This window comes from Dioscorea cayenensis, chromosome 6 (assembly GCF_009730915.1).
Source record: "Dioscorea cayenensis subsp. rotundata cultivar TDr96_F1 chromosome 6, TDr96_F1_v2_PseudoChromosome.rev07_lg8_w22 25.fasta, whole genome shotgun sequence".
Lineage (NCBI taxonomy): Eukaryota > Viridiplantae > Streptophyta > Magnoliopsida > Dioscoreales > Dioscoreaceae > Dioscorea > Dioscorea cayenensis.
Genome location: NC_052476.1, coordinates 8374054 through 8387505, shown reverse-complemented (window position 1 = coordinate 8387505; position 13452 = coordinate 8374054). Strand labels below are relative to the sequence as shown.

Sequence of the window (13452 nt, the reverse complement as noted above, 5' to 3'; positions counted from 1 at the left end):
CTCCACCACCGGCTGACGATGAAATAATAGCAGCACCATCGGCGGTTGACAAGATCATTGAGTCTGTTGCCGTTGATGAAATAATAGCCATCTCGGTGGAGCTGGCGGATGACAATGCCGCATCAAAGGTAGACATAATCCCTCAATAACAAGAAGCGGCAAAGGATGTGTCTCCCGTTAATGTTGTTGTTGTGGCTGCGCTTAACAAGATCGTTGACTCCGTTGTCAACAAAATCCTCGTCTCGGTGGATGCGGCGGACGATAGTGTTGTATCGAAGGTAGACACAATCACTCAACAACAAAAAGTAGCGAAGGATTTGTTTCCCATTGATGCTTTACCGTGGCAATGCATGACAAGATCATTGACTCTGTTGTCAATGAAATCTCCATCTTGGTGGAAGCGGTGGACGACAGTGCCACATCGAAGGTAGGCATAATCCCTCAACAACAAGAAACAGCCAAGAATGTGTCTACAGTTGATGCTATTGTCGTGTCCACATCGAAGGAAGATGTTGCTGGTGCTGAACACCAACAACCATCAACAATAATGCCGCATGATGAAAACAAAAACGCTGTTGATGAGGGGCAAGGAAACGTCAATGAAAAAACAACAATTTTTGTTAACATTGACAGTATGGTCATTGCCAACCAACAATACGAAAAAGTGAGGAAGGACTTCATTTTGAAAAAGAAACGATACCCTAGACAATCGCGGCTCGACAAATTTAAGAAGGAATTAATAAGGATCTTCATCAACTACTGTATGGACTCGAAAGTATGAAGTTTTATGTTATAGTTTAAATATATATGTTTCCATTTAAGTTTTGTAGTTTCCGTTTAAATATTAGTGTTATCATTTAAAGTTATGATTTACCGTTTAACTTTATCTATTTCCATTTAAATATTTATGTTATCATTTAAAATTATATATTTTCCACTTAACTGTTTATGTTTTTGTTTAATTATATCTTCTACCGCTTAACCGCAGGACTATCGTCTGGAAGAATGATTCAGTCAACACCACACGAGCCAGACTATTCACGCTGCTTGACGGGAAAGAAATGGCAATAGGCGATGTGATGGATGCGTTCATATGCATAATTTAAAAGTCTCTGAACAGAGTATCATATTTGTAAAAGAAGCTCCCCTCCATCACACAGCCACATGCACTATTTATGTCGTATGCAGGAAGACACGCTTGACACGACTTTGGCTATGATCGGAGATGCCGCACGTAACTTGTATGATGTTGACATAGTCATCCTCCCGATAATCATGAATGAACACTTCCATATCATGGTTCTTGGTAATGACAAACAAGAATAGAGGCATTATTCTTTATGCCAAAGTGACGAGTACGACAGAGATGCGTTTGAAATTGTAAGTTCTTTGATAAATGGAGTTTGATAAATAGTTCTTTATTAATCGGGATTCTAACCTCAAATTGTATATCTCGACAACGGAGACTATTTGACTATTGTGTCGATATGGAGTTTGGTGAGAGGGTAAATCTAAAGTAGCCGCTAGTTCACAACACTAAAACCCCATGACAAAAAGAGGAAGTGTCGACTGCACCGTCTATGTCATGCGATTTATCGACCAATTACTTGACGATGAAAAGCTACGGCTACCGCAAGAGGACGTCCCTTATTTGAGATTAAAGTATGTTGCTCGGATACTAATGGAAATTTACTAGGGCGAAACAAAGTTGACCTGATATTTTTTTCAAATGTAAAACAGTTTTGTCGCTATAATTTAAATTCTATTCATTGTTTTCCACTAACATGACAAGGTTTTTCATGTAAATTTACTTGTGTTCGTTTAATATCTATATACTTGACTTTCTTTGTTTAACTTTCAATTTTACTGCTCAAATATCAATGTTTCTTTTTAACTTTAAATCTTTTCTGTTTAAATAACATTGTAATTGTTTAAACATTTGTGTTAACCTTTAAGAATAAACGTTTTTGATTAACTTTCAGTGTCATTGTTTAAATATCAAAATAACTATTTAAAGATCAATGAATGACACGTAAATATCAAAATAACTATTTAAATAACATTGTCCTTGTTTACAATGCCTAGTCGGTGACAGTTTCATTACAAGATCGATGATTGTGATCGGGCACGTGGCAGCGGCTACAACGTAACTTGCGGACCTGTTACGATTGAGACTCGATCCTCTTTCGTCTAGGATGTCAAGGTTGCCTTCTCGTGACAAGCGAATGTAAACACAGTTATAAATTGTTGTCCGTAGGCTTGCTAGGGTCGGGTATGGGGAAAATATAGCTTCCTTATATGCTAATTTGTAATTGTCGACGATGAAATAATTGCTAATATATCGATGAACGTTGGTGTCGGTCTGCATTATTGCAGTGCAAGTGTGTTTGCACGAGATACCATAAACTTTTCATTTGCGACATGAGCAAGTTTTACACGATGTATCTACGGAGTTGCTGCACTGGTCAATCACTTTATAACTCTCATCAACACAACGACCAACACGAAGATTTTGGCTTTCCGCAACAAGTAGCTCTATCTTGGAATGTATGTTGGGGCATAAGTAGGCCTTCCATTTGTTTGCTTGTTCAAGGTGGGTGTATAACATGCGCATCAGCTTGAACCTGTATGACGTAGAACACTTATACTTAAACACTATTAAGCTAAGAGCCATAAATTTAAACAGAAATAGACATTTTTAAATGATAAAAAACTATATTATGCGATTACATTTATAGTTAACATAAACAACATTATTTAATCATAAATAAGCAAGTTTAAAGGATAAGAACCATTTTTAAGTGTTAAATAAAATCAACATTCAAATACTTTATGGAGTCGACCATTTTCATCACCGGTAAATGCCGAGCTTCTTTGATCCACGCATTGAACGACTCTGTGATATTTGAATACATCTCACCCCAACGTTCACCTTTGAATAGATAATTCGACCAATGTGACATATCTGATTTATGAATCAACCAGTGATATGCTTCGGGTGATGTGGCCTGCAGTTCATGCATGGTATCATCGAATTCTTTAGCCGTAGATGCCCACGCAATACGAAAGTATTTGGACCATCACTCCTCCTTCAATGCCTTCCCAAGTCTAACATTAGCTTTCATAAAATTGGCCTCTAAGTGTCAGAGGCAGTATGCATATGGAGAAGAAGGAAAAACCTTTGCAATAGCGTTCACAATTCCTTAGACATGTCCAATACAAATGTAATTATCTCTTCATAATCTCCTTCATCATATAAAGCATCACCTAGCTTTTGAAATGAACCACGTCCAATTGGCGTCGGTCTCGTTGTCTATACAATACCAAAGGCAACATGAAAAAAAACTATTGTTTCCATCTTTGCCTGTGGCACCCAATAGAGTACCCCAATACTTTCCATGGAGGTGGGTACCATCGAGAAACAACAGCGGTCTGCAAGTCCTCTTGAATCCAATGATACACGCACGGAAAGAAAAGAATGCACATTTAAAATGCTCACCGTCTTTTTCCACAATCGCAATGTTGCCGAGGTTTGTCTCAACCACCTTATCCATGTACCAAAGTAACAAATTGTAGTTGGAGATGTCGCTGAAGTCGAGGATCACCCGGGCATGCTCTTTACCTAACCAAGCTTGCTTGTATGGAATGTGGACACCATGTTCCCGTAACATATCCTTCTGAATGTCGATGGCCTTGTACAAGGGCTATTCCTTGAACTTCTAAATGACTCGTGCGCTTACCCATTTTTTGGACGCTTTCGGATGTGACACCAATCCAATTCCATCATCGCAAGTGTGTGTCGGGTGCATTGTCTTGATTCTGAAAATATTCTTATTATATTCCTTCGATGCATGAAGATACCATGGACAACCAACGACAGCTTATTCTACAGTCACCCTGTGTTTTTAATTGTTTATGACTTTGATGTCGAAATTCCGTTTGATAGCAAAATTACGAAGTGCATCTCTGAAATTTTCAACGCTTCCATAACGTTGTTTGATATCCAACGACAACACCTCGGAATGTTCTAATAAGGAAGGAAGGCATGACACACTGTAGGGTTGCCATGAGGTCAAACGGATACACTCACAGAATCCAAATTCCTTCTAGCACTTCAATTTAAGTGGAAAACATCAGTATTTTAAGCGAAAACACAAAAGTTTAAACGTATAATAGATAATTTAAAAGGTAAAATAGTATTTTAAACGGAAACAGAGAAACTTAAACAGAAATGGATATTGTTAAAGGGAAAATGGAAAATTTGAAACGAAAACTTGACAACCTTAAATGGAAACTAAAATAGGAAATGGGTAACAAAGCAAATCTTATAGTTTTGCTTTGTTTCATGCAGAAACGTATGGTTTAAGTGGAAAATGGATTATTGAAGGAAAAACAAATGATTTAAAGCGGACACTAGCATAATTAAGCAATAATTAACTTCTGTGACTATGTAAACATAAAACATAAAAGAGAAGAACTTTTACAACGAGAAGAAACAATTTTTAGTAGGATGCGACAATGACACATCATCTATCTCAACCACTAGATCGACTGTAGCGCATTTGAAAGGAGCACACGTGACATATGCGTTGGAAGTCAATCTTGTTTTCTATCGGACAAACTGTTTTATGTCCATCGGGTGTGACAAACATCACCCTGACATAGGAAACATCCAGACCCCATCGTTCAATATCTCCGCTAACACTGATTCCTAAGAAGTCAGCTCCGTCAACACTAGCACTCATCCCTCCTCGTTGTATCTAGCAATAGCACAAAAACTCTCCATAATAAACCTCGCATTTTTATAAATTGTTACTCTCCCTTGCAGGATGATCAATGTAAGGGAAAGGATGAAATTCTCACCTTATTGGGCAATTGGCAGAACTCCAACAATCCAAGGTGATGAGTCTTCTTCCAAACTTTATTTGAGAAAATAAATGCAAAAATAATGTAAAAAGGTATGCAAAAAGGTTTGACATGATGTGGTTGGCGGTTTTTCCCACTACTTTCAAGGGCATAGAAGAAATTTCACAACATTGACAATGCCCACGTGAACGCAGGGGCGAAAAGTAATTGAAACAATAATGGAAGGGTTGTCCGGGGTTTTTGAAACTTGCAATGGCTATTTGGGAAGTTTTGAAATTTGTGAGGGGTAAACAGTAATTTTCCCTAATAATAATTATTATTATAATAATAATAATAATAATAATAATAATAATAATAATAATAATAATAATAATAATAATTGTAATAATCATAATAATCATAATAATCATATAATTGCAATTATAATAATTATTATAATCATAATGCATTAAGTTATATTAATAATAATAATAATAACTTAATGTATTATGATTATAATTAAAGTTATTATTATTATTATCATTAATGTTTTCATTATCATTATTAATAGCAATGTATAATAATAACTCAATGGAAACTCAATGAATGCCCAATTTAGTAATTTCCCATGTCTGAAATCCCTTTTAAAAATCCACATCCAAACAACTTTCACACATATAAAAGTGTTTTTGCATTAACTTACATAAATATAAAATACTGAAAAATACTTAAGTTACTCTTAAAAGCATTTTTAAAAAAGTGCTTCTGCAACTTAACAAAAAAGCACTTAGCTAACACAAACAAGGCCTTAGAGTCCTAGTCATAAAATTTTACATTGAAATAAGACTCACAAAATTTATATTTTTTTAAAATAATCCAACACACACTTGGCTAGTTCAGTGGTAAGGCATTTAGCGGTGCATAGGTTAGGTGTGAGTTAGAACAATATTGTTCATGCATGCACTGTTTATTTATTATTTACTGGGTCTTAATGTGGGTATCTTATAAAAGGAGTCATATTCACAGCTTCTCTAGGGTTGCATAGCACGGGAAATTACCATTGTGGGTTTATAATTTTTGATATATCATGTTAGATGCACATGGCAACCTTGTATGCACTGTTTATTTATTATTTACTGGGTCTTAATGTGGGTATCTTATAAAAGGAGTCATATTCACAGCTTCTCTAGGGTTGCATAGCACGGGAAATTACCATTGTGGGTTTATAATTTTTGATATATCATGTTAGATGCACATGGCAACCTTGTATTGCCCGGTATGTTAGCTTACCTCACGAGATAAATTCCTAAAGAATTGTTAAACCACTATAATTAGTACACCTATGTATGCACTTATTATTTTTGTCAAAATAAATAATAATAATAATAATAATAATAATAATAATAATAATCCCAAATTCCACATAAGAAAATGAAGGAAACAAATACAAAACTCAAATGAAATCATATCATAACCTTCAAAGGTTTGTAAAATGGAGTCAAATTTGTGCAAAAGTAACTAATAGTAAAAACCTTTCTGTATAAATTTAAGAAGAAGAATTTTATTTGGAGCTACTAATACATCACACAAAAAGTTATCATCAATCAAGACAAAGACCTTTAATAATAAGAATGGTAAGAAATCCTCCCTAGTTAGGGTACTTGCTCCTGGTGGTATGGCAAAAGAGCACAAAACTCTGATATTTTATTTAAAAATTATAGAAAAAAGCTACATATATGTTTCAACACTTTTTGGACAACTCTCAAATGGATATTCAGAAGACCTGATGTTCAAAATTTAATAATGAACAAAGGTAAGTTTTAATAGAGAAAAAGACAGACAATAAAATGATGATAATAAAGTCTTATTTAGCCTGTAGATGAGATGCTATAAAGTCAACAGCTAAGCTGATTGTAAAAAAATAAAGAAACACCAATCAAAATACAACAAAAGTCGATTAGAAAAGGGCTTATAAGAAAAATTTAATAAAATAATAACAAATAATATAATATACAAACAAAAAAAACAAAAAAATCATTTATATATATGTGTGTGAAAAACAATAAAAAAAATTAAAAACAAAGACACAATATATTTATTTATATATTTTATTATTTCAAACTAAAATACAAAAATTCATGTCTACATCCACATATATGAAAAATAATTAGAAAATAATTAAGAAAATGAAACAATAAAAAAAATTCATATATATATATATATATATGTGAAAAACAATAAAAAAATAAAAACAAAGCACAATATATATATATATATATATATATGTTTATTTATTTATTTTTTTCAAAAGTAAAATACAAAAATTCATGTCTATATCCACCTATATATAAAAAATAATTAACAAAATAATTAACAAAATTTTAAAATAAATAGTTAAGTATATCATATATATATATATACATATTTATATTATTATATTATATTAAATTATATTATAATAACATATATGTCTTAAGGGGGATGATAGGTGATATTGTCACACTCAAAAAAAAAAAAGGTTAGTAGAAACCAATCAAAACACACCAAATGGCATTTTAACAGCTTTTAAAAGATAAACCCGCCGGCTTTTTAAACATTATGGGTCTCGTCACTCTTGCCTAATCTACTTACTCTTCTACTATCAAACCCAAATTCAATAGTTCAAATCAGACAAGAAAAACACAAAATGGTGAGAAAAATAGAGGAAAAACACCTGTTCGTAATATGTGAGTTTGCAAAGAGCTAGTTTGATCCATAAAAAGTTTGTAAGAGAGAACTAAGTTTTGGTACTGTGTGCGATTTGTGAAGGTATGCTAAGATTATTACTTTTCTCTCTTTATTATTAATTATTATTGTTATTTGTTTACATATATACACTTTGCTTTATAAGCAACAAATTTGTATTATTTTCAATCAGCCTACGGGAGTGTAGTTCCTACGAACTTCTAGTGAGCAACTCTAAATATTAGGTGCAGTCTAGTATTTAGTAAGGTAGTCAGACCCAGACCGACTTGGCCGATTCAATCGAAAAAACTGGGAACCGGCCATGTGGCCTGTGACACGTCCGAATATGCGTGTACACCGCAAGTGCACGGGTGTCGAAGTAATAATCCAAGATGAGTGGGTATCGTATCCACAGAGAGTAGGGAATAAAGACACTTAAATTGTTTCTTAACTAATGTGGAAGATGAATAGTGATATGTGTGACAAGATTCAATTCTCAAGAGTAAAACAACAAGAAAGAGAGCACAAGTAAAGGAGAAGGTAAGGCAATCGATAAAGACGGGGTACCCGGGTATTGTTCCGCCTAGGACATCCGCTTCAAGTGCAAGAAACCTCTATTATGCTTTCTAATTAATGCAATAGTGAGTCATGGAAATCCTTAATTGCATAGTCCCAAATCCAATGTCAACCATGCCTGACTCTATACATGTTCCGGAGGAGAAATCGAACAATCTCAACACCTCGCACTCGTATAGAATTGCAATGAGCTTTAGGGACTCCAAATGATAAATCATATTTCTATGTATAGACCTAACCCTTTGGTCCAGGTGAAAGATCCCTAGCCACAATTAAGCCCTAGATACTAAAATCACTTCAACGCTTTACTCCGTTTCACTCGCAACTAAGCCCCAGCGGAAGGTCATCTCTTAGCCCATTCACTCTACTATGACCGCAAAGAACTCTTGGAATGTGGAGGTAGGATAGATCATACCGGAGGGGGAAGGGGACGCTCCGCTACCTCTCGACTCACCCTCTCAACCCTCTCCAATCTAGCTTTGTCTAACTCTCATGGTGTGTTACTCACTCACAAGAGTTACCAAGAAGAACTCTCAACTCTAGTGTCACTCTAGGGGAGTATTCATACAATCAAGCATACAAGATTGGAACTCACAATAAACATCAATTAATTTAAAAACATAATGAAGAGATTCAATGAAACGAATACATCCTAGGGTTCACAAATACCCAAGTACCTACTAGGGGTTTAGCTCTCCATGGAGCTAGATACAATCAATGAAATCGAATGTAAAAACAAAGCATCCATAGAAACCCCCTCGTTAATCATGGCGATGGTCTTGTGGAGAGTCCTCTACTCGTCGTAAGGGTCCCTTTGTCCGGCCTAGGATACACCTCTGCCGGATAGGTGCCGACGAAAGCTTTCCCACTAACCTTCTTCCAAATGGTGCACAATATCGGAGCTATAGAAACTCTCCAAAGCCCTAGCCAATACCTCTCAAAACCCTAGCCGCAGCCCTCTCTCAAGTTGGGGAAAAGATGGAGAAAAGAATACTGAAATCGGGGCTGAAATCGGCTTTTAAAGGGTTGGAATCGGGAATCCACAAGCCCATGTGAGCGCCCCTGTGGATTTTTCACATGGGCGTGTGGAATTTCCACACGCCCGTGTGGATTCTCTGTTTTCCTGTTTTCTCGGTCGATTGTGAACAGTGCTGGTACAGTATTCTTGCTACAGTTTTCTATAGTACCCTACTACAATACCGGCCCAAAATACTCCCGAATCCATGCTTTCATCGAGGTAACACAAACGGGCACACGTTTACGTCGTGGATCGCTTTGCTTCTTCAATAACGGACATGTTGGTGGAGATCTTGTTCTATATGCACAAGTCGGAATGCTTGAATGTGACTACCCTTGTGCCCCTCCAAATGGTTATACTAACTTGAATACGAGGAGGTTGGCACATATTCCTGCATCTCGAACACGACCTGTGTCTTCGCGTTTGAACCTTACCAAGATTTCCTCCAAATTGGTGCATTTACGACCCACATTGGCTTCTTTCTTTCATATTCGACCTCACAACCCTACCTGCATGAGAGTAACATAACTACACCCAAGAAATGTAATGCTCAACAAAAGGAAAGAACACTTTGTATTCTTATCGCACAAGCACTTATCAGCCGGCCCGGGTATACTCCATTGAACCGGGTATGGAAAACCGGGTCACAATGTTAATTTGTTTTTACAATATTTAATACTTTATTATTATTTTCTCATTAGAAACCATAAAATCATGTATATTCATTAATATTAATTTTTAATTTATAATCAATAAATATAATTGCAAAATATATATATCATAAACAAACCAACAAAAATTAACATTTAAAAATAAAGTCCATTAATATATTATGTAAATACTTTCTAAGAATTTAATTTATTAAAAAATAAAACAATAAATGAGTGTAATTTTATTCTAAAATATAAACATAAAAAATAAATACTAAATTGAGATCGGGTAAGTTATATAATTTATTGATAAAATGTATCATCCATATAAAAGGATAAGAATTAGTGAATTAAATTTCTTATCTATTCTAACAAAATCAACCAATAAAAAAATAAAAAAATAAAAAATACTGAGAGAAGTTCGATAATTATATATTAATATATTAAATTTGTAAATATTTAAAAAAACATAAATATAAATGACGTGATTTGAAAATACTAGTTTATATAGTTTTTTATATTATAATTATGGTTTTAATATTATATTTGCTCATTATTAATTATTATAATATTTTTTAATATTTTATTATGGACCCCGGTTCAACACAGGTTTGACCCGATAGAACCCATTGACCCCTGACACCTGGGGTTAGCGGAGTGAATGCCTGAGCCAGGTCTGACAACCTTGGTATTTAGATGAGCAAGTCTAAATACTAGCAAATAATTTGAGTTATCCAACCATCAGTTGCGCTTCACTACACAATGGTTTTAAAAAGTCAAAGATACTATAAGTTTTATTTTCTTATGGTATAGTTAGTGGTTAAGGTCAGAATTTTCTAACTTCCTATTCTTATTCCAAATTAGGTGATCAAACATAGTGAATGTTCACATGATCCAGGCAGAGTATTCCTGTCAGAGGATAGAAATGACTACCCGTCAGAGTGCATTGTTTCTAAGATAAAGTTGTTCATGTGGCACCAAATGTAATTATTCTATGTTGTCTATCGCTTCTCAAGTTTTACATATTATCTTTTAGCTTGCGTCTAAAATCTCTTTTCTTTAATTACATTGTTACTTGCATAGATTGATTTGCATGAAAAAGAAAAGAGCACACTTGAGTGTGATCTCTACTATGATATGTCATATTCAACTTCATATACTTCCTTTGCCAATCTTCCCACCAATAGATATTTTTAATTTAATTTATGTTTTATTTGTTTTTATGTTTTCTTTCATTTAGCTTTCTTCATTATTTTAAATAGCTAAGTTGTTTTAGCAATAGATGGGTTACACAGCCCTATATCTTCAATGACATCAGATTCTGAATCTTCACAGTCTACAAAGAAAATGAGTTTGACACTTCTTGATCTTTATTCTAGGTACGGGGCTATGTCAACTAGGTTATGTTTGGAAGCAAATTATGCTGGCACAAATTTACAAACAGTAGGCTTTCACATTTTGTCAGATAATATTTTGATGTATGTTCTCTATGCTAAATGCTATCAATTTTGTTTACTACAGCGATGGGCGGTGGACCTGAATAGTTTTGCTTGTGAGAGTCTAAAATTGAATCATCCACATACTAAAGTAGTTTATGGATATTGTGGAGTTTTTGAAACCCAAATATATCCTTATGGAAAATATGGTTGACTTGTTAGAGTTTTCTCGGGGCTTTCTTGGAAGTTATGCTATTAGTCTATTTGTTTAAATGAATTACCAGGCAAGGATGGGACTTATGGTCGGTGGATGTTATGGTCTTCCACAATTCCAAATATGGGTTTTTATGTGGGGTCTCCTTCCTATAGAGGTCAGCAATTAATCTTTTGTTTTGCTTAACAACAAATTTACTTATTTTTGGATTTTGTATTTAAATAATTCTTTTTAAATGCAGATGTTGCCACAATTCCCTTACCCCACTCATGATGTTGTTATAGGTGGAGGGTTCCCTAACAAGTTTGAGGTTGCATATAATACATAATTTCCTAAAAAAATTTGTATCTATTTTAACCCCATTTAATAATGGTGATTTCTTCCTCAATCAAACATTGTTGTCTATGATGAATCTCAGGGGCCTACTATTGAAAAGGCTCTTTTTATTGGGAGATGCCATCCGTGATCTTCCCTTGGTCAGTTTTGTTATGATATTGTTGGGTTTTTTTTTAAAAAATAAATAAATTTCCTTGCAATTGTTATCGTGATATTATGATTATTTTTGATTTGTTGTTTTTGTTTTAGATTCCCAATGCTAAGAAGAGAGATGAGATGCCTTATGGCCAACCATCCAAAAAAAATTTTCAGTTGATGATAAGATTGACTAGGGGCAGTATGATCTAAACCAATTGGCTTCCCTTTCAGTTGTTCTTACAAATTTTTATCCTATGTATTTAGGTGCCTTTTGCTTGAGATATCTTTCCAACAATTGTTATTTGTTTTTTGTTGTCAATGATCCATGCTGTGTAGAACAAGTTGCATAAAATATTTTTCGTACTTATGTTCATGGATTCTTGTAATCTTACAACATATGATCTCCTTGATTTTTGTCTTTACATAATTAAATGGTTCCCTCCCAATCAGAGCAAAATCATTCAAGAAGGCTTACCTCTTTGATCGTAGACCACTAGAACTTAATGAAGATGATTATCAGCATGTTTGTGCAATACCCAAGCAGAAGGTAATTAGTAGTACTATAACATGCAGCTTGTTTAAAATTCTCTTCTTGCTTGGCTCATCTATGTTTATGTGGAGCTTTTAGGGAGTGAACTTTAGGGACCTTAAAGAAGTCAGAGTAGGTGAAGATAATGTTGTTGAATGGGATCCATAAATTCCTCGAGTGTATTTACCATCAGGAAAACCATTAGTAATCTCATTGTTATCTTGTTGTGCCCCTTTCATTTATTTTACCATCATTAATACTCCTCTTTTTGCTCTTATAGGTTCCTGATTATTACATGTCTTTTATCAAAGGGAAATCAGCCAAGTAGGCTACTCCACATTTAATTGGTCAAATTTATTATTTTTATGGTCAATGTCTTAAACTTCCATTCTTGTTGCTATTGATTTCATGCCTTTTGGTCAGTTATGGTGGGATGCAACTGTTGCAACTGTTGTTACTAGGACCTAGTCACACAGTCAGGTTCTTGATATCTTGTTGAACACCTACTGATATTCCTCAATATGTCTCACTAATCACCAGGTCTCTTGTTGAAGATTCACATTCTATTTTCAGGTAATTTTGTATCTAAAACAAGATCGAGTTCTCTCCATCCAGAAAAATTCAAGGCTTCAGGGCTTTCCTGATTATTATCAACTTTGTGGTCCTATAAAAGAATGTTGATTTTCTTGTTTTCTCAATAAAACAATTTTGGCTCCTCAATGATCTTTTTGAAATCATTTTAACATATTTCCCCCTCCAATTACATTCAAGTAGGCAAAGATTGTGATGGCTGCTGATTATTTGTGTTTCCCCAGGGTTCTCAATAACATGAACTCACTTCCTTGGCCTTCTCTTTATTCTTCCCTTTCTTATGTTCAAGTAGGCAAAAATTACGATTCGAAGAATTGCAACTCATTTATTGAGTTAACGGAGTTATGTATAGCATAATTGTTTTAAGCATTTAAATGATCATCAGCAGCAACAAT

The 13452-nt window shown here is 34.4% G+C and overlaps 1 pseudogene; it reads left to right on the top strand.

Annotated features, from left to right (window-relative positions):
* The first annotated feature begins 346 nt into the window (after nt 1-346).
* On the top strand, nt 347-13147 carry LOC120263111 (annotated as a pseudogene).
* Nucleotides 13148-13452: the final 305 nt, after the last annotated feature.